Source organism: Haliaeetus albicilla, chromosome 21, assembly GCF_947461875.1.
Source record: "Haliaeetus albicilla chromosome 21, bHalAlb1.1, whole genome shotgun sequence".
Taxonomy (NCBI): domain Eukaryota; kingdom Metazoa; phylum Chordata; class Aves; order Accipitriformes; family Accipitridae; genus Haliaeetus; species Haliaeetus albicilla.
In genome coordinates, this window is record NC_091503.1 from 18566972 (window position 1) to 18589535 (window position 22564).

Below are 22564 nucleotides of genomic sequence, written 5' to 3' on the forward strand. Positions count from 1 at the left end.
CTAACATTAAGCTTTTATCTTACACAAAAAGGATACAAAAAAGGGGCAACCTATTCCCCCTGCAGATCCTTTCTGTTTGTTAAAGGTGCATCAGCATCCACAGCTCTGCAGGGCTGTGCACAGTAATAATCTTCATTGTGTTCAACTCCCAATTCGGTGCAGGGCAACTTGTTGACTAATTACTCCTGAACTAGTTTGACGTTTCTAGTGCACAAATTTAAAACATTCAGGAATAAGGAGATCTTTGCTTTTCTTGTCTACCAATTAATTATTTCAAGAATAGTCATCCCCCAGAGCTGGGAGGGGAGAAACATAACTGATCACAGCTTGTTGTGCTGTATCGGTCCAGAATCCAAGGCAAGAATCAAAGGCTGCTCCCAACACAGCGCTGTAGTCCTTTATTCAAGCCCAAATGAAATCCCACTGCGACGTGTCAGTGCAATATTTACTTTGTACTGATTGCATCCCAGGCTGCCGAGCAGAGAGCAAAGAGCTAAGAAATCCCCGTGTGCCGACAATAACCCTCGCTTGTCAGTTGGATGGCATTAGCAATGACTGTACATTGGTACAATTCCGCTCTGGTGAGATTTTAGTTTAATTTTTAAACTTCACCTCCATCTTGCGGTCAGGCTAGACATTGCATGCAAGATGGTTTGCTTGCTGTCTTGGCAGTTCCTAAGCACCGATTTTTCTGGTTCACCACGCAGCTGGTATCATGGTGTAACTGTATCTATTGTAAATGGGTATTGTTGGGTTTGGGTTTTTTTTCTTCCTTTCTTTAAGGGTGGCTGTGTGGGGTTTTTTGCCAAAAGCTTGTCCTGGTGTTATACAGCGTCCTGCACCAAAGCTGTTCTTTTTTTGCAGGTAAAGTGAGGCAGACCATCACACAGCAGAGAGGTTTTGTGGTGCAGCAGAGCTAACCTAATGACTTTCCCACCCAAGCAGCGTTCCCACTCTTCCTTATTGCCAGCACAGACACAAGGCCCTACCCTCTTCCTTTGCAATACCGTGGCTATTTGTAAGCTATTAATTTTTTGTTATTGTAGCACTAATTTTTTCCAGATTAATGAGCCACGCAAGAGAAGCAGCATGAGTGAGCTGCCTGCAGGGAGGAGGAGAGGAGGAGGAGGGAGATGGATGCCTTTTGGCAGCAGAAAGTCATTGTATTAGTTCAGCTGTTAAATGAGATCTCTGTTATCATAGCATCTGTCCTTGGGTTGCCAATGCCCAGTGTTTGTTTTCCTCCAGCACAGCTTGCCACTTCCTTAGAAGCCAGTGAGCCCTTGTAGGGCTTCTGAAGGCAGAGGGAAACTCCCTGTCCCTCACTTGGGAACATCGAGCCCTTTCCTTCAATATTTCATGACTGATGTATGGGTTAGGAAATTGCTTTTCAATAATGCAGGAAAAAAAAGTTTAAAATTAAATGTATCTTGTGAATAGAGAGCCTTCATTTTAAAGAATTACCTACATGGCAGCTGTGAACAGCTACAAAGAGGTATATTTTTTTCCATTAGCAGATGAGCTAGAGTTAATGGGTATCTAATTTCTGCTACCATTCTGTTTGGATAAAAGAAAAGTGCGCCTCTCCCTACAGTAAGATGGTGTAGTCAGTGATTTGTGACTCAAGTTTAAAAACCAATTTTTTTTCTCATCCAGAAGGCTTGATAATGTAGGAAAAGAAAGGGTCAGTTAGTTTCCTGATGCTTTAATGATCCAGAAAATAAGATTTAATCAGGTCAATTTATCTTGTCCATGGGCTCTGATCCTGCACCATTAAAGTCAATGACAGTTTTGTTATTGACTTAAAGATGTGCAAGTTAAAACTTAAATGTGAAAGGGTGCCTTATAAAAGGATATTAAAATTGTGGACAACTCACTGAATTACTCATACCAAGTCTCATTAATCAAGTCACAATTGTTAAACCTTTCTCTCATGACTGTTATCTTTCCTGGAAGACTGCAAGTCATAGCCCTGTAACTCAGTTTATATCCTAGAAAATAAAGTCTGTTAAAGAAACAATCAGTGTGAAGATGCCTATGAGGAGTTGTATAGAACTTGGATTTATCTCCTCCTAGTGGTCTGTCAATTTATCCTTCTAGTAGTATCTGCGTGTACCCTCTGCAGTACCTGTTCTATTCTTTCACTTGTCATGGTTTTAAGACCTGTTAGTTGTATCTCATCGCAAATTTGAGGTAATTGTCTCCCTCACAAGAGGCAGCTGTATTTCTCAGAAAGACGACAGAGTATTTGGTTCACTCTTTGGATCTTTGTTAGGGCAAACCTGGCCTTTCTCTGTCAGTTTGGTAAAATGGACAAAAGAGGAAAGAATCTGAAATGGGTTTCTGAAAATTATGATGTGTAGTGCAGATGCTACCCGTAGTCACTTTCAGTACTGTACTGCATGTTATTTTGTCACAATATTTTTAACCATCCTTAAGGAAGAAAACACTGTTCAATTTAACATGCTCAGCTTTTGAATTTGGTAGGGCTCCTTCACCGTAACTTACAGAAAGATTGCTCTGAAAGTCAGCTCCAGTGCCCACATTATTGTTTAATTATCCTGAAATAACAGTTTTGTTACTAATTACATAATAGTACCATCTACCCTTTACTGCAATTAAATTTGCAGTGCCTGACTATTACAAACTGTGTTGTCATAATAAGGGTAGTTTCCTTTATTTGCTTATGCTGAGTTGCAGAATCTATAATTATATGCACGGATCATCAATTTTAGACTTGTTTGTATAATTATAAGTAATTGAACATGAAAGCAATTTAGGAATATCAGACTATAAAGTACTCTGTCTATTGTGGAGTTGGAATAATTAGTAGATTAGAGGGATGATTATCAGTTAAGAAAGAGCTTCATAATTTTGTAGTAATTTAAATATAAACAAAAAACCCACTTCATGAGTTCAACAGTAGCTTGCCTTGCTTACAATCGGGGATAGTCAGATTTTCAAAGTTACTGAGCTATGTGCACATCCAGAATGATTTTTGGGTTGGTCTAGTGTGTTGATAAATTAGCACAGTAATTTCTCCCAGTAATACATTTTATGGACTGTATTCATTGCTGTGAATACAGGCATTATTAATAGCATTATTAACTTACTAACAATACGTTTTATTGCTAAAAAATGGGAGGCCTATTAAATATAAACCTATATAATTTCTTGATATTCATTGTGCATAACAAAGAGCTGCTTAGTGAAAGCAAACATTTTATTTGGAAGAACTTGCTGAAAGGCTTGGTGCAGAGGAAAAGAGCCATTCTTCCACACATCAGAAAGGTATATCACAAAAAATATAGGTGTGCGAAAGTACCTCTGACTTCGTCTGACCAGAGAGCAGATGCTCTGAACTTTGAGCAGGACCAAAAGGGTCAGAGCTGGGGGCTTGCTTAGCTGGGCGCATCAGAAAGCGGTGCCCATGGGTCTTGCTCCCCATCAGGGCTACTGCATCGTAACCTCCGGGGTCCCGCTGCTGCAAGGCAGCTGTATGTTCCTGGCTGCAGAAAGGAGTTTCATCCAGGGCTGACTTCATCCTTCCCCAGCACTGAAGGCAGGGATGAGGGGAGAGGTGGTGTCCTCTGCTGAGCTATGCAATGCAGGCAGCACCTCTGCTGGCGTCGCCTCAGGCAAGTTGTCTGAGTGTTCAGATGTTTTTATATGTTTTCTTGCAAGGATGCTGCTGTTACAAGTCCCTCAGTGGTAGCGTGGTGGTCAGCTCGTTCCTCCTGATGGGGACCAAAGGAAGGAGGTGTGCCTGGATGCGCTGGGCCTGGAAGGAAAAATAACCTCAGCATTCAGGGACTGATAATCTTCTCTTTCTTTCTCTTTTTATTGATATTTTTGTGGCTGCCAGTTGTGGTAGTTGGGTATTGAGAGTGCTTCCCTACCAAAGGGTAGTGCTTGGAGCACACTGGTGCCTCTCCCCCTCGTATTCAGTCAAATCAGCTGGTTATTTTGGGGACCCTACAAATGGCTCTGATCACAGGAGACAGGTATTTGGGACCTGATTACAAAACTGTTTGAAGAAAGGGTGGTTTCTGTAATTCCCACCTCCAGGGGTAGTGGCTGGAAATGAAGCACTTCATAGAATTTCTTTTTTTTTTTTTCTTCCCCAAAAGGGAACAGTCTTCTATAAGCTTTCATCAGCTTTCTTTTGCTTATGTTTTATTTCTCATACCTAAAATACATAAAAGCAATAAATATTAATAAGATAAGCAAATTCCCTTGGATTAATATCATTTTCTACCAATACTGAACCGAAAATTCAAAGGAGCAAAGTGAGCCAAACTCAGCAAAACCCATACAACATGGGCAAAATAGCACCATCTCTGTGGCACGTGAAAGGAAATTTGCTTGCGGTGTGATCCATGGCTATTTTTTGTGTTGGTTGTGAGATTTCAAGCCTAGGTAATTGCCCAGCTCTGCGTGGTTTGGAAGTGCCACTAGGTGCTGGTGTGCCATGTAGTTTATGTAGCACTGACATCTGGTGGCAAGAGGCAAGATGAACTCCAAGTTGCAGTCCAGCCAACTGGGCTGCAATAATCTGCACTCTCTTCTCATTCGTAGTGTTTCCATGTATTTTCCAATAAATGCAGCACATTGGAAAACTAAACAAGCATGGAAGATTTGGGGCTTATTAATGCTGCCGCAGGATAAATAGTAAGGAATAATTAAAAGCTGATGATAATAAAAACCAAGTAGCAGCTGTTAAGTGGTAATTGAAGTTGGGGTGCTGGGAGGGGACAAAAATATAGATGCAAATTCAAGGCATTCCTTTAAGGTCTGTCATCTTTCCAAAGTAATTAAAACAAAAAAAAGTTTTGTATGTCCTAATAACATTATTAAGCACTCACCAATACAACTTTTGGAAATGCTGCAAGGGACCATTCTCTTCTACTCTTGCCCATCTCTAGTTAGGCTTCAAAAATGTTAAAAGCTTCATCATCTTTCTTTCCCACCCGTGTTTTTCCCCTCCTCTTTTCTGTCACAGTGCCTCCAGCGAGTCTCAGGCTTGCAGCTGGCTGTTGTCAGAGCGCTCTGATTCCAATAGCAGTGCCAAACCCAAGAGCTTAAAATCATGGGACATCCTCCAAAAGACACTAAAACTTCCTGAGGTATTTTTAAATTAAATTTGCAGTGCTTTCTATTTGCACTCTGGAGTTTGAGATGTGAGGGCTCACATTTTCAGGACTATCCATCCAGTTCCAAGAGCTAAGGTTTTGTTTTCTCTACTTTCTTAATTTTTTTCTCAATAAAATCCGTTCCTGATGTGCTCACCTGGTTCCATGAGCTGGGACCTCCAGAGAGCTGCCAGCTCCTGGGAGAGTCCCAGGAGAGCTGCAGCTTGGCTGCACTGAGCATCTGGAGAAATACAAACCCTCTCCCTGTCTGTACCTCGGTGTTTAACTGGAACGTTGGATTCCTGTAAGAGACAGTCACATCACTTATGGCCCAAAATAGTAGTGACCCTTAATAGCATCTTAATTTTCTTGAGTGTATGCATTAAGATCTTAAGAAACATCATCCTGTGAATAATTTCTCTAATTATTAGTCTCAATAAGCAATAGCTTAAACTCTCTGTGAACTTGTGAGATTTTTAAAAGGCAAAAGCTATTTCCTGACAGGCAGAGCTTGTAATTCTTTGATAGCTGCTAGGGGGCAACATCTGTTAAATAATATCATCCTTTTCTGTGTGACTAATGCTAGGCTCTGTAACAGTGATACAGAGAGGAGGAAGCATGTAATAATTACATACAGAACTTCTGTGCTTGTAGGAGGTAAATAATAATACTGAGATGCATAGAAAATGAAAGAACAGCAATGGCCAGAGATCCTGATTGTATTTAGATGAGAAGATGCTAGCTTATAGCTGCACATAGATAAGTATTCACCTGGTAGATGTGTGCACAGACAAGTGTTTAACTTTGTCATACAGAGCACAAACAGACCGCGCAGGTAAGTGAAATTAGACACAAATGTAGTTTCCATGCCACAGGTATTGCAGTAAACACTGCTGTACTGCTGCTGCTCCGTGAAGTCTGGTGACTAAATAGCTAAGTCTTTTGCAGAAATTTAGTCTCTTTGCACTGGGTCTTGTAGTCATTTGAGGGCTTACAATCATTGTAAATGGTTCTAATGATTAAAGTAGGATTCTAGAAAGCACCTGTTCTGGGCAACTAAAAAGGTGTTTCATGTTTTTTGACCAAGCCATAGAGGGAAAGAGGATTTGTACCCAGGTTTAACACCAGTATAGGTCTGATCACAAATTCAAGATCAAAGAAATAAAAAAGACTGCAAGTCTCTTCACAATTCCTGAACTTTAGACACAGTAGGGTGCAACAAATGCATGTTCAGTAATGTACTTCACTTTCTATCTTTATTAGCATCTTTGACCATTATCTTATGCCAAGCCTATTCTTATGTTCGGGTGATTGTAACAGTTACCGTATGTCATATTACCTTCCTACTCATGCTGAACTCCAGTGCATTTCACTTAGGAGAAACTCATAGATGAGAAACTGGTTTGAAGTCATTAGATAGCATTGCTTTTACAATATTTGATAATTTATAAAATTCGGGAACACAGATTCACGTATTTGTTCTAGGACATGCTCACATGCTGGCAGATGGTTAGTATACCCACGGGGAACATATATTTTATGAGCACTAAACTGGATTTGCAAGAAAGAAAGAAATTCACCATGGAAATAATTCAAGAGAGAAATGGTAGAAATAATTCAGTTTCTTTTATTAAAAAACATTTATCACCACCATATCCTTTTAAAACTAATATACAAGTGTGGGTACATTTAGCAGAGCATGAGTTTTATAGAATTCAGGCACAGACATAAGCAAGTGAGTTCTTTTACTTACCCGAGTAGTCCAATTGAATTCTTTACAGGATACGGGCCCTGGGGAGTGTGATGAGTGGTTTAATTAGTTTTAAGCCATCATATTTAATCAAGCACTATGCATTTTTAAACTGCTACATTCATTCCACTTCTAGGAAGGCAGTTTCAGATCTTTTTATCATTAGTAGTTTTTGAGACTTTGGAGCTCTAGATTCAGTGTGAAGCAAATCTCTTTAATTGACATAACTGTGCTTTAAAACTAAATGATTATTCTCAAAGTCAAACCTTAGACTTAAACTCAGCTTACAAGAAGGAAGAGCCGTTAGACATTTCTGAGCTAAAATTTTAATTGGGATATGGTTCATCTGCAGAGCAGAGTTCATTCCATTTATCCCTATGATAAGAAGCTCCAAAAGGCGTACATGATAGGACAGTGGGCAAAAAAAAGGGAAATATACCCATAACAATTAATTTCATTTTGCTGAACAAATTTTTCAATCAGAGCTGCTATGGGACAACTGAAATGTTTGGTTTAAATTTTTTATAACTTCATCATGCAATTATCAAAGCAAAATAATGGCATCTTAACCTCCTACATTGTACTAAATAAGCTTTGATCAATTTAAAGGGAAGAAAAAAAGAAGGATAAAGGCTCTTGCTATGTTGTGATTTTTTTATTAGTTGCAAAGGAAAATACATAAATTACAGCTTTCTTGACCTTCTGTGTGGAAGCAGCACGCTTGTGAGCAAAGAAGCTGGTTTGGGCCATATTCTTTGCTGTCTTAAGCAAAGTTTTGCTTTGGGCTGTATTCTTTGCTGTCTTAAGCAGGTTTGAGCTTTGCTGATGCTATAAAGCCAGTGGGGCGAAGTTGGATTCTTATTTGGACACAGGGACTCTGCTAGAGTCTCCCCACCACTGTCCCCACAAGATGCTAAGAGGATCTGGAGCAGGTTCTGTGTCCAAGATTAGACTGCAGCTGGGGGGGGGGCAAGTAGCCCAGGGCTCCTGCAGACCTGCTCGCTCCCTTCGGTAGGTGTGTACCTGTTCTTCAGCCCTCCTGTGTGGCATCCCTTGGGGCAGCTCTGGGGTCCTGGAAATAACCTCTTAGCAAAATGATCTGGACATGTTATGTGCCTTAGTGGCACTATTGTGCTGCTCACAGAGTCAAGAAAATGTATTGGACATTTGAGGTCAGTTTTGAGATTCTCCTCTGAAACTGCATGGGCAAAATGCATACTTTTTTAACAAGCATGGAATTAACTTTAAAAAATCACTTAATCTGCCTTTTTCACAAAAGGTTTGTATAGTGGATTCCAGGAAGAGTCTTTTGGGGAAGTGTCCTCTTGTTAAACAATGACTGCCACAAAATTTTGAAGCATGAGATCTTACAGTTTTTAAAAGTTTTTTTTCTTCATATTTATAACAATTCTAAATAGTGAATTAGTTTTAAAGAGCCTGCACTGTCTATAAAAGAAAACAGGAGACAACTGTTTTTCTTTACATGATAGATGGCATCACCATATCTAAGTGCTTTGGAATGATGTATGGTTATCAGCCTTCAGTCTTTCTTAATTGCCGTGGTAATATTATGATAAAGCGTAGAAGTTCTGGCAAACTGGAGCCTCTTTGAGCAGCGCTAGTGCAAGCACAGTCCTTGCTTTAAAAGGTTTACAATCTAAATAGACAAGATGGCCAAGGAGATGAAGGGAAGTGCTTGCTGAGGGAAAGGTAAAGTGACTTGCACAAAGTCACGCAACTCATAACAGAGCTAAAAATGTACTTCTCTGTGCCCTCAGAGCTAGGTGGAGATTTTCTAGCCAGTGACAGATTTAGGGTTTGCTGTCTCACGGTCCTTATGATCTAGTCTCAGGATTCACAACATCACAGTAAAATTTATAGTGATTGCTTCTACCCCTGGAAGGACTTAAGGTATCAGATCTGAAATCTGCAGAGTCTTATATATGGGAAAGCTGTACTTGGGTCACTTTTAGGTACTTCTAAAATTCTATCAGTCAATTCTCTACTTAGTACATAAAATAGGATGAGTCATTTCTCCCCCATCCCCACCCCAAACTCTTGAGCACTTTTGGGTTTTCTGTATATGTGAAATACCCAGAATGTGATGGTATGCCTGCGGGCTAAATGTTTTACTGAGTTTTGTTAAAAGAAATACGAAGTGAAAGCGTCCCAGGTTCATCACTTCATGATAGACAAGCGAGAAGCTCTCCACTAAAATGGTTTCTTGTTTTCTACCTGCAAATGCTAATTCGTCAGAATTACAGTGTTCTTTGGAAAGAATTCAAAATGGACAAGAAATTACAGTGTTCTTTGGACGGAATTCAAAACCAATCACAAAGCAAGTGAAATTTTGCTGGAAATCCCTCTGGTTTCCTTTGCCTGGCTTCTCGGCATCCTGCGGGTCTGCCTTTTAAAGGAGCTGAGAGTGTGGAGCACTGGCAGTGCTGGTTCCCCAGCTCCCAGGAGGCACCTCCTCTGTTAGTACCACTCGCTCAGGCGATGGGTTATCCTCTCAGCTTAGGGTGGGGATGAAGAGCACACAGGAGAGGAGCCCTGGCCCGCCTGACTGGGGAAAGAGGGGTGTCACTTGCCTATAAAGGACAAGGAGATACAGATATGCTCAGCAAAATTCTGGCCCGTGATCCTTTTTTTTCCCCTGAGTCGCATTCACTAATGCAGGACACCTTTAATGCTTCTTTTTTTGTGGAGAATTGGGGGTTGGGAGAATGAAATACTGATGTGGGGTTTTTTTTTCTTCCATGGCACAATAAAAGCATATGTAAGAAACCTCTACAAGTTGAAATTAACTCCCGCCCCGGGGCTCTGCTCAGTGATATATTTAGACGTTAGAAAGAGGGAGATGATACTCCAATATTCTTCACTCAGATGCATTTCTGATAAGTGTTGGCTGGGGGAAGACTTTCAGTGTGAAAGATGCTCGGCGGTAGGAAGGTCTGGGACTTGTTGTCAACCACAGAACAATGCAGACTTCCGAAGAACCCAAAGTCTCCAGGGTAAGGCCCAGATGTTTCATGCTAGCTGTAGAAGGAAGCTTTCCTGAAATACAGGCACTATGGAGCACATCTATAAAGGGTTATGTCCTAATGAGCCTGTTTGAAGTCTTGACCAAAAGACCACAAAGGCTTGCTGAGACCAAGGCTACAGCTTGCAGTGCTGCAGAGATTTCAAGATAAAAGAAATCAGGTTTTTGCTGCTGTGAGCTCTGCATCCCCTGCTATGGAGGTACTTTTAACCTCTCGTCTTTTCTTAAGTGGGCAATCTACCCTATGTCTCTTCGAGGCACAGTACAGAACCTGAAACCTCCTTGATGTGGTTTTCTTTGTAGTCCCTTAATTTTATTTCACTCTGAATGTAAAGGTAGAGGCTTTTTTTTTCTTTATGTATTCTTCCTTCCCCAGGTACTGTGGTATGATAATCTTCTATTTCACTGTTTTGGCAACCACTCTGGAATATGCATCACTTCTGCCATTAAAAAAAAAAACCCAGTCTGTTGTATTAGTAACAAAGCAATCTGGTGGCAATAGGATGAGTACAGGAATTCATAATGCTGAAGGTATGCTGCAAGGGACCCACTCTTTCGGTTGACATGGCTGCAGAAGTGACCTCATCGAGCACAGAGCTCCAGGTTCTTGGTAGCAAATGTATAGAAGAGGATGGAGGTTGGGAGCTGGACCCATAAACTGATTCATGTTTTGCCAAAAGAACAAATAACCCACTACTCTTCTTTGACTTTTGAGTGTTCCTGAGGGGCTTCTCTAAAGGATTTGAGAGTCTGTTTTCCTGTTGTGGCTGGATGTGTGAATGTGTGTCAAGGTTGCCAGGCAAGATTCTTCTCTAAGACAAGACTTCAAAGGCCAAAGTTCTTATCTTCATGGTCAGAGATGTTACTGTTTTTTAGAAGAGGAGTTCTGTACATCTTAAATTCTTGTTTAGTTTGACTTGTCTGGTTGGCTGGTTTGCTTAGACTTCCCTCTTGCCCTTAGCAATTGTGGCTTCTTTCTTTGGTCACAGACTGAGATTTAACCTGGGAGGGTTGGTGCACAAGGAGCTTTGATTTGTTCTGTAGCAGCTACTGGTGCATCACACAGTTCTGCGTTGTGTGAAAACCCCCTTCAGAGTAGAATCAAATCCTATGGACACCCCTGCAGGGAGGTTCCTACAGTATCTCCTTGCACCTCCTGTGGAGGTGTGACCTTTCTTCATTGACAACTTGGGAATTGTTTGTATGTGTTGTCATTGATTTGTGGTGTATTAGACATCAGCTTTGCAGCTGAATTTAGCTGAGCGACTTATTTTTTTGTGTGAATTCAATTAGGTTTGGATTTTTTGTTTGATTTCTTTGAAAAAATTTAGGAAACCAAAAACGTTAGTGTTACCCATAAAAGAACGCTTTCTTTTTTTGCAATGGGAACATTAATTCTTTAAATTTGAGATTAGAGAAGCAAAAAGGCTGCTAATTGCCAGGATGTAGAAGACAAGATGGTCTCATTCCATCAACAAATTGATGAAGTCTGAGTATTGGTCAAGCTAGCTAGCTTTGACATTTTCCCAAGTGTTGTGCTAATTGTGAGGGTGATCCTTGATGCGATGAGCACAGGCCCACTGATGCTGGAGCAATAAATGATTTTTGACACTATTTCAAAAGTGTCACAGCAGTAGGCTGTGGATGGTGCTCTGTCTGATCGTACATAGCAGGTGAGGGAAGTTGGGTGGCTTTCAACACCTGAACAAGGGTCCATAGAATCATCGAATCATAGAATGGTTTGGGTTGGAAGGGACTTTTAATGGTCATCTACTACCTCTCTGGGCAACCTGTTCCAGTGTTTCACCACCCTCATTGTAAAAAATTTCTTCCTTATATCTAGTCTAAATCTACCCTCTTTTAGTTTAAAACCATTACCCCTTGTCCTATCGCTACAGACCCTGCTAAAAGTTTGTCCCCATCTTTCTTATAAGCCCCCTTTAAGTACTGAAAGGCTGCAATAAGATCTCCCCGGAGCCTTCTCTTCTCCAGGCTGAACAACCCCAACTCTCTCAGCTTTTCCTCACAGGAGAGGAGTTCCATCCCTCTGACCATTTTTGTGGCCCACCTCTGGACCCGCTCCAACAGGTCCCTGTCTTTCCTGTACAAGGACTCCAGAGCTGGACGCAGTACTGCAGGTGGGGTCTCACCAGATCAGAGTAGGTGGGCAGAATCACCTCCCTCGACCTGCTGGCCATGTTTGTTGTTATGGCAGCCCAGGATACGGTTGGCTTTCTGGGCTGTGAGTGCACATTGCCGGCTCATGTCCAGCTTCTCATCCACCAGTACCCCCAAGTCCTCCTCCGCAGGGCTGCTCTCAATCCCTTCATCCCCCGGCCTGCATTGATACTGGGGGTTCATGCAAATTAAGTCTGTGGCTGCACATCTCAGAGGGCTACAGACCAAAGGAGAACATGTTAGAGGAGGACAAAAGAGGAACTTTATCTCCCATTAGTTCAGTGGTGTTCCCAAAAACAGTACTCTGTGTCCTCAAGGTGGTCAACAAATACATGGAAGACATTTCTTTCTAAAGTTGATACCTCCAGCATGAATTGCATCATCTACATTGCATTAATCTTAAGTGAGCTCCTGGTATTGTGTTAGGGTTTTGTATTTACTGGGGAAAAATGTGTGCGGGTTCTTTTGAACTTTACTTTTGAAGCGTACAAATGGGTTTTTTCATTAACTTTGTGCAAGTAGTGCAGTCTGTGCTCTCTCAAACGTTAAATAAGAGAATAAAAGCATTTCTCTGAGAAGTTAGAAAGTAGAGATACATTAAAAATGCCGTAGTAGGAATTCAGTTTGGATCTTGGTTCTAAAAGAGCAAAATTTTCATTTCCTCCTCAGTACTGGCAATTGCTGGTTCAGCCTCTTCCACCTGTTGTCTCAAGGTTTACTCTCTAACATTTTTTCCATCTTTTTCAAAACCCATGACACATAGCTGAACAGAGTTTTTTGAATGATTATTAATTTTGATGTCCTTATGGTAATTTAAGGAAGTCTTAATAGTTTCCTACTTTTTCTTCTTTGCTCATAGAGTAAATTACAGTAAGTGGCAGTGCGATTATGCATGTCATAGATGAGTCTTTCAGACAGCCCTTTGGTGGGTGTTATGATGAAAAATGTCTGCTTGATGTTACACTGAATATAGCAGAGATTACTTATGAGCATTTTATTGTGTTTTCTTAGGCATGATCTCTACAGTTTAAGAGGCGCATAAATTGAAAATAGCAAGAAGTGTACTAGGAGGTAGATTTTGCTTGAAGGAATTGAAGCCAGCTGAGTAAGATGGCAAAGGAGCCTGCAGGCTTATTTCAAAACCCCACCTACATCCCTTCCCCCTTTATGTATGGATTCACACCTGGGATCAGACTCAGGCTCTGGAATTGGCATATGAGCTAAATCTACACCACCTGAAACCGGAGTTCAGATCCAGCCCTTCAGGTTTGTTTGTGACAACAAACTTGGCCAGTGTAGCACTCAATTGCATTTCCATTGGTTACATCTATTCCAAAGGCAGGACACTCCCACAGAATGGCTTTCCAAAATCCCCCTTTTGTAGTGCCCAGGTGCCTATTTTTATCCAATTAATGGTTGCTGGCTTTTGGTACCGGAAAAAAAGAAACTTCTGTTCATAGATTTGCTAGAAGAAGAAAAAACTAATTGTTTGCATAAGCATTTCTCGCCAACGATCTGGATGCCCCTGGGTACTTTCCTTGTTTAAGAAGCTTACAGTGGTTGGAGTGAGGCATCTTCTGCACATATCTTCTGACAATCTTCTTAAATGGGGGGGTCAGAAAAGATTATTCCTTTGGTCTCTTTCAGTCCTTTAAAAAACAAAAGAATAATAATTTCTAAGGCATTTTGCTGCTGCAACCACCTGATTCCAGCTCTGTGAAACATTGACCCTCTCAATGCTCCCAGCTCTTTGTCAGGTGATTCAGGCCATGGTTCACAAACACTTAATTCTCCCTGGGGGCATGAGATGCAGGCACTGAATATTAAGGGTTTGCCTAGTGCCATACTGAGCACATATTGAGACCTTTAAACCAGTGTTTGGAGATTTATTTGTCTCTGCAGCTTCCTAAGCCATCAGGAACAAGTTCTTTCTCTAACACACAAGGCTGTGTGCTTCACAGACGTGTTTTGTGCAGCCCTTCTCCCTGATCTTGCCTGGTATAGAAGTTGCCCTATACGCAATCACGGCATAAGGGAAGACCCAGGGAACTGCAGACCTGTTAGTCTAGCCTCAGTTCCTGGAAAAATTATGGAGAAGATTATACTGGATGCTATTGAGAGGCATTTAAAGAATAATGCAATCATCAGGCACTGCCAACATGGGTTCAGAAAGGGAAAGTCCTGTCCAACTAATTTGATATCCTTTTATGATAAGGTCACCCGCCTGGTGGGTGAAGGGAAGGTGGTGGATGTAGTTTTCTGGATTTAGTAAGGCTTTTGATACTGTCCCTCACACCATCCTTCTGGACAGATTGTCCAGCTGTGGGATGAGCAGGTTTATGGTGTGCTGGGTGAAGAACTGGCTGAATGGCAGGGCTCAAAGGGTTGCAGTGAATGGGGCTGCACCTGGTTGGCGACTGGTCACCAGTGGTGTTCCTCAGGGCTCAATTCCAGGGCCCGTTCTGTTCAATATAATCAACGATCTGGATGCAGGAGTTGAATGCACCATTAGCAAGTTTGCTGATCGTACCAAACTGGGAGGTGCTGTTGACTCTCTTGAGGGTTAGGAGGCCTTGCAGAGGGATCTAGTTAGATTGGAGCATTGGGCTATGATTAACGGGATTAAATTTAGCAAGTCCAAATGCCAGATCCTGCACCGGGGATGGAGTAACGCCGGGCACGAGTATAAATTGGGAGAGGAGTGGCCGGAGAGCAGCCCTGCAGAAAGGGATCTGGGGGTGCTGGTTTGACAGCAGGCTCAATAGGAGCCAGCAGCATGCCCTGGGAGCCAAGAGGGCAAACCCCATCCTGGGGGGCATCAGCCGGTCAAAAGAGGGGATTATCCCGCTATATTCACCGTTGGTGCGGTCTCACCTTGAGTACTGTGGGCGGTGCTGGGCCCCACAATTTAAGAAGGACGTGAAGGTCCTTGAATGTGCCCAGAGGAGGGCAACCAAGCTGGCGACGGGGCTGGAAGGCACGTCCTGTGAGGAGCGGCTGAGGACTTTGGGCTTGTCTAGTTTGGAGAGAAGGAGGCTGAGGGGCGACCTCCTTGCTCTCTGCAGCTTCCTGAGGAGGGGACGTGGAGAGGGAGGTGCTGAGCTCTTCTCCCTGGGGTCCAGTGGTGGGATGCGTGGGAATGGTTCAAATCTGTGTTGGGGAGGTTTAGACTGGGCATTAGGAAGCATTTCTTTACTGAGAGTGTGGTCAAACACTGGAACAGGCTTCCTGGAGAGGTGGTTGGTGCCCCAAGCCTGTCAGTGTTTAAGAGGCATTCGGACAATGCCCTGAACAACGTGCTTTAACTTCTGGTCAGCCCTGAAGTGGTCGGGCAGTTGGACTAGATGATCATGGTAGGTCCCTTCAACCAAAATAGTCTATTCTATTCTATCACTAGGAATAGCATGAAAGTCTATTCTATTTGACCTCAGGGGAGCTGTATTAGGCAAAACATGGGCCCTGCATGGTATTTTCTCTATGGTGTATTGGCCATTTCATTTCCCATTCTCACCTGTTCCCAGAACTTTGTGTTCTGAAGATGACCATTTTCACCTGGGTTGCATTGCCACCATCCAAAAGTGTGAGCATCTCTCTTCAGCTGCTTTGTTTTACCCTCGATCCCATTTAAAACTTACCTTGTTTAACATGCAGTAAGTTGTAAAAATACACACATCTTGAAAGCATGAGAGAGAGATGGCTGTTTGTGAGATCCTTCTTGCACTTGCATCTGAGATCCTTCGGATGACCCCTGCATCCACCTCCACGTTAAAGCCAGATAATAGCTTTGTCATGGTAATCCTGCTTTGCTATTCTCTCTCACTCACTACCTTGACAGCCCCAAATTCCATGGAACTACTTGCAAGCTAAGGTGAGAGAATTTAACCCAGGTTTTTGCATAGGCAGTTCCAGACCTTCAGTGAGACAAGAACAAATTAGTCTGGTCTTTATTTAGATTCACTGTTAGGACAATGTAGATTTTCTTGAACTTCCTCTCATTACAAAGAGCTTTAGGTAAGCAACCCAGAACTTTTTAAGAAATTTATTCAGTAAAGACACCATGTAAGTCAGTAGATCTGCAAAGGGTTAAATTTGGCTCCCAGGTGCTGGCCAGAATTCCGAGCCAAGGTATGAAGATACCCACAGAATAATGAATTCTCCCTGTGGTTTGAACTGCTTTTCTACCATTGCTTTTAGCTTTGACCTTGAAGCCAAGTCTCATCATGTTTGCTTCTTCCTCCTGTTCTTTCCGAATGCCACTTGCTTGGCCCTCATGAATCTACAGCCTATCTTTTTATAGCAGTCGACAGAGCTGCTGATCACATTTGATGCCCCTCTCTCAAAGGATACTGAGGACCATTTTCATGCAATTTTCATTCCCCTGCTTCTGTTATGGCTCTGGCTACAGCATCCAGATTGAATGGATGGGGGAGATTCATACATCATCAAGCTGAGCAACTCTACCTGTACTTTTACCCTAGTATAGCTGTCTGTGTATTAAAAAGGATGTCGTGTGCATTTATGGTTGAACTATTCCTCACGTAGACGCATAGTTATTTTTCTTCTCCCAGAATCATGTGGCCCTTCAACAAGCTTGCATTTTTAAGAGCTACTGGAATGTGATAATGAAAGTAACTATGCTGAAAATAAGGCTGCTTTTGTAAAGGGTGTGTGCCATACAGAATTTACGCTTTGTGTGATCTGATGCTGCACAGCATCCAAATGCCTTCTGTACAGTATCGTGTCTTTGAGTGGATAACCAAAACCATGTATGGTGCAAGACTGGAAAGTTTCATTTGTATTCATTTATGCTACCCATTGCATGAAGGTCTTTGCTAAATTAGTTGTACTAAAGTACTCTCTAATAGCCAGGTGGGAATGGGGCTGCAGTGTGGTAGGTGCTGCACAGAGAACCAGTGAGAAGGGACCACCACCAAGACCTGTCCAGTCACTAGACCTGTAACGGAACTTCAGTACGCACTTTTTTAAAATGATGGGTTATTCATTAAGAATTATTTGGGATGTGGATCTGGAAACGTTAGCTGTCAATATTCCTTTGATTTTTTTAGCCCTAGCTTTTCCTATGGCTTTAGCCAAATAATTTACTGTCCTACCTCAGTGGGCATATCTGTAAAAGGGGAATTAGTAATCTATGAATTTCAAGGAGTGTTGTAAGGATTAATTGGTTACTCTTTCCGTTCAATGTTTTGGAACATGAAAGATGCTGTACAAGTATTACTGTTGTTTCCAAAGCATTTTTGTTTTGTGAACCTTCTCTGAAAAACAGCATTTGTATGCTAGGAATATTTATATTATGGAGTACCTTTTTTTTTTTGAAACATGCATTTCAGTTGCCTGTGTGAAATACTACATAATATGAACTATATTAGTAAATTACTCAAAGTATTACAGACAAAAGACTGGATGCAGAACTCCCTCACTATCTTACAGTCCCCTGAAATTCCCCTGAAATGCCTCATTATTTAGCAATACTTAATCAAATTTAATCTGCAGTAAATCTCTCTGTGTCATTAAAATTCTGGTAGGCATTACTTTCACAGTATTTCTAGGGAGCTTAAAGTAGACAAGGTTTTGGATTTTTTTTTTTTAAATGTGTTATATTCAGGAAAGGAAAAATAATTTGATGGGCTTGCTTCACAGACATAGAGCATTAAAAATAAGTCTGTCTAGAAAAACTAGGATATAGTATTGCTGTCTCTGTTTCACATATACGTTCTGCTTGACACCAGATTGTTTTGCCCATTTTCCACTTTGATATGTCATAAAGTATTTTTTGCCATTTTGATGAAATGAGTTTTATTTTTTCATGTTTATCTCTGCCATGCAGAAACAAAAGACAGTTGGTTTGGACACACTGTACTGAGTTCAGTGAACCCAGTCGAGCTGCACCAAGAATGATGGCTGCCCAAAATGTTCAGCTTTTCTGTGAGGAGCACAGCACGCGACTTCGTTCTATGCTGTGGTGTCTCGTGGAATCCCAGCTCCTTATGAACATGTGAACATGCCAGAATCACAGCTGTTTGAGGTTTATTTTTAAAGCACAGAAAGTAAAAAAAAAAAAAATAGACCAACCACACATAGTGAATCAAAGTACAGTCACACAGAATGCTCTTCTATATTTATTACTGTTTTTAAAATATTAAGATTTAAGATCTGGGGTTTTTTTAGACTGCATATGATGAAACTGGCAAGAGGAAACATCTGATTCTTCAGTAAATGTTGATCCCCTTAATGAGAGTATGCCTTGCATTGCTAAGCAGTTGTTATAAGCACCTAACCTGAGTCACAACGTAGATGAGGCTGGAGACTGACAAATTGGGTTGAGGGGAGAACTTCTCTTTACTGGAGCAGACAAGCACAGGCCTCTCAGGATGAAACTGGGCAATGCTGTGTGTCAGGCCACCAAAGACGTTCATGAGATGACCGTCAGATATTGCTTTCCTAGCTGTTCAGAAAGCATGCAGTAGCACTAGTCCATTTGACTTGCTGCTTCTTGTTCAGCTAGTGATTTATAGGGGGCAACTGTGGTACACGCTGCTGTCTTTTTCACAAGACAGGTAATAGATTTTGATTCAGATCCCCATTGTATGGACTTGACTCTGTTTTTAAGCTCCCCTTTTTCTCTTTATTATAAAGGTTTCAGTGCCAAAGCAAGACAAAAAGTTAAACAAGTGCTATGTGTTCCTTCCAGAGATCAATAGTTATAGGACAGTAAAATCACAGAAATCAGTGTATTCTGTCAGCTTTCTGCTTTAAGCCTTTTCATATGTGCCAGTTTTCATTTAGAGTCCAACACCAAATCCATCCCATCACTGAGTCCCCCCTGAGTTTTGGGACTTCCACACCAAAATTTCCAGCAACCCAAGCAGTCTTCAATGGCATCTTTTTTCCATTTTTATTGTGAATATTAATTTCCCGTAGGTTTCCCTGCATGTGCTTTGCAGGGCGTAAGTGGAATGGGTAAGGAAAGGGCAGCTTGCTGGAGAGACAAGAGCATCAGGGTGGTGTCATACCCAAAGCGGAAAGATTTTGGGAGAGGAAAAGGGCGCAGTAATCCTAAGACAGCCAGGGCCTGTATTCAAGTGCTGTGTGCTGGGAGATCAACCCACGTTTGTATGACTGACCACAAACATCACCAGCTCAGAATGAGCGAAAAGGTCATGTAAATGGCAGGGTCGGGTATGCACCTTTCCTTCCAGTAGCACCTCTTTTTCCTGAGTTTATTTTCCACTGCACTGACTTTTGTGGTCACGGCCATCCACCATTTCTCAGCTCCCTCCTCAGTGGAGGATGGCAGTACATAGTCATCAGGGGGCACTTTGGAAGACTGAAAGATTTGTATTTGAAAGTGCTCCAGGCTGGATCGGATCAGATGGAAAGTTTCAGAGGGACAGATATCACAGACCAGAGGAGGGGTAAAGTGCTGAGGAGCTGCCCATTCCTGCTGCAGGTCTGTGCACCTCCGTTAGTGCCTCCTTGAGCAAGATTCTGGTCTTTGGCTGGCTCTTGGATGGATTTTTGGCAGCATCAGTACTACCCCTGACCATAAGGAGAATTATAAGCAAGAGCCGTGTTGTGCAGGGACTTGGATGCAGAGACAAGGCTGCTTGTAGCAATACGTATGTGGTGTGGGGAGCGGGGGGAGGGACACCCTGGGAAATGAGAATGAACAATTACATGAATTAATCTGTGAAATCAGTGAATTGGTAAAAATGAAACTGGCTACCTCATTACACAACTTAAATAGAAAGAAAACAATTAATAAGCAAAACTGTGATTGGGGAAGAAATACTGCAAGCAATTTGTGAAAGAAGTTGAAAGTCGGCTAGAAGCAGTCTATCAACTGAAGTGAATGAAGCAAACATGGTCCTGAGGGGCGAGGGGAACATAGGGGGTATGCCTAACCACATGTGGCATGTGGACAGGGCGAGCAGGACAGTATCCACCAGAGATGGAGATCTTTTTATTGGGGCTCACATCCTAACACCATGCCTGGCCATGCTGATGGGATGTCCAAACCATAGCTGCAGGAGTCTGTCATTACAGTCAGATGCACCACAGCAATGAATCCAAATGCTCCTTAAGTTTGGGGGGGGGGGAGGAGAACTGGCGTGGGCTAGGTTTTAAATCAGACACAAACTCCATGGTTGATCCCACCATAACGAAGGCCAAGAGGTCTCTGTGCATTTATAAACAACTCCTTGCTAATTTTATTGTGTTTTGCACCATAAAGACTTTCCAGAGCATTATGATGGAGCTGTTCTAACCCAAAATCTCAGATCCAAATATTTTTATCAGATCACTTTAGACTTTATGAAACCCTGAAATTGTTCTCCTGGTTGTGAACAACTTTGAACCTTGGAGAAGGCTTGTATGGGACGTGAATTTGACTTTAAATGTTTCAACTACTTTTATACTGTTGAAACTTCTGGCCCCCCAAATCTGATAAAGTCACATTCATACATATCCTCGTCTCCCCAGTAGCCATTCCCTTATTGAGGGTGTGTTGCAGCCTGTTTGCCTGCCTATTTCGAACTTCATGTACTAATGGGTTCCTTTCTAACTTAGGTGAGGTTTACACTACTATGTAAATCAGAGCTTTTCTGTGACAGCAAGCCCTGGGTGAATGCGGACTGGGAGAGTTACAAGCTGCTAATTGCACGAAGAGAGTAGTTCCTCATCATCATTTGGTTTTATTTATCTTCCCACTCCATATGATTTCCAGATCAAAACCCTGAAGAGCTTAGCACGGTTTGAATCCTCTAATTGTGCTGCTGCAGCCATGTGACTGCCTGCCTGAGTAATTCCCCGCAGAAGGAGACAAACTGCATGTTACAAAGCTCAACAAATAGTGTTTAAAATGTGAACGGGTAGCAGTAGTATACAATACCCACGCCACTTTGTCTGAAATTTCCTACTACTGCCGCAGCCATGTGGAGGCTTGATTTATGGTAGCAAGCTTAGTGGTCTGAGGGAAAGAGCATGGGTGGAGAGGGAAGGCTAGCTGGACCTTTGGCTTGTTTCCTCTCCCCTTCGACAACCCTCTGTCTCTGAAACCGGTTTCACCTATCGTTTATCAGAACAAATGGTTCCTTGGAGGTCTCAGCGAGGAGGTAGGAATCCCTGCCTTGTGGAGGTAAGGAGCAGTCGCCTTCCCCACCGCCGGGAAGTCTAAATCGTTCTTGCTGTTCTGCAGTGGTGTAAGACAGAATGAAAAAGAGACAGCAGCTGGCATAAAATATGCAGGGATTTGCTAAAGACCTTCTTCATTTATAGGTAATATATGGGAGGGGGGAAAAGGGCAGATAAAACCCGATTGTTCTCGTTTTACGAAAAGCCTCGTGCTGTTTTCAGGATGGGTAATTGCATTGATTGTTCCAACCTCTGTATCTCCCTTTCATATGGGAGCTGGTCATTGAATTGCAACTTGTTTTTTCGGCTGGCTGACAGCGGAGGAGAAGGGGCTGTCTGGCACGGCGAGGCTGGATGGGTGTGTGTAGAGCGTGTGCGTTTTCAGAGCACAACGCTTAGGAAGGCTGTTGCTCAGTTGCCGAAAGCACAGCTGTTGCAGCGCAAGGGAGGGAGCCTGGCAGCAGCCTTGTAATCCCTATCAGGTAGGCAAACGCGCAAACCATATGCTTATTCCTGCCCAATTTTATTTCTCAAAGTGGTGGTGTTGTTAGCGGGTAGCGTTTGGGTTCACAAAGTCCTCTTTTCTGCTCGTGGCAGTCAGACGGGGCTGATGAGAGCAGCTGGGTGTGTTTGTCCAGAAGCTGGTATGTATGAATGAGGAGATCAATAGCTGTGCTAAAAATCACTGAGCCATCTGGGATTTACAGATAGAGGATTGACTTGCAAATCCTACTGAAATTGAGATCTGCAGTAACTGCTGAATAACAGTACGCACGATGGAGGTGGTATAAAAAGTTATCTAGAAGACCTGAAATGGCCTAGTGGTACTTTTCTCAGCCCTTGGTTGCAAAGAAACTTAAGAAAGGGTGAGAAAATGCTGAGGTAGGGGGAAGTTATGTTCTGCTGCTGATTTTTTCAGCTCTGTTGTTGACACGTGATTTTGAACATACTGCAAGATGATAGAAAATGCAGCTGTATTTTACCAGTACCTGGTGGCTACCTAAACCAGTCTCTTTACGTCTGCATGCAAACTGGGCAAACCCATAACCAACGGGGAGAAGGGGAGAACACAGGCAGAGATCAGAGAAAAGGCTTGTTCAGAAAGACAGAAGAGGATGCACTTGGAAATGGAGTTTAGATTTCGAGTCAGTTTTATGCTTACTCTGTGCTCTGTGATTATGCAGAACTACAGCAGCTGTCAGACTGCAAAAAGGAGCTAGGGACAAACTGAGATCTGCGACTGGAAATAAAGAGTGCAGAAACAATCTTCTACTGTAGGTGAAGGCGGCAGTGCATTCGTAGCAGAGACTG

At 42.3% G+C, this 22564-nt stretch overlaps 1 protein-coding gene across 3 annotated transcripts in view; it reads left to right on the top strand.

Moving 5' to 3' along the window:
- Positions 1-22564, top strand: part of PHACTR1 (phosphatase and actin regulator 1) — a 310963-nt gene that overhangs the window by 113599 nt on the left and 174800 nt on the right. Inside the window, exon 1 of one of the 3 annotated variants that reach the window (XM_069809110.1) lies at positions 21634-21735. The exons of the other annotated variants lie outside the window; for them this stretch is intronic. The gene's annotated coding sequence lies outside the window, so the exon portion shown is untranslated. Of the gene's footprint in view, positions 1-21633; positions 21736-22564 lie in introns of those variants that run through there. 3 annotated transcript variants of the gene reach the window in all.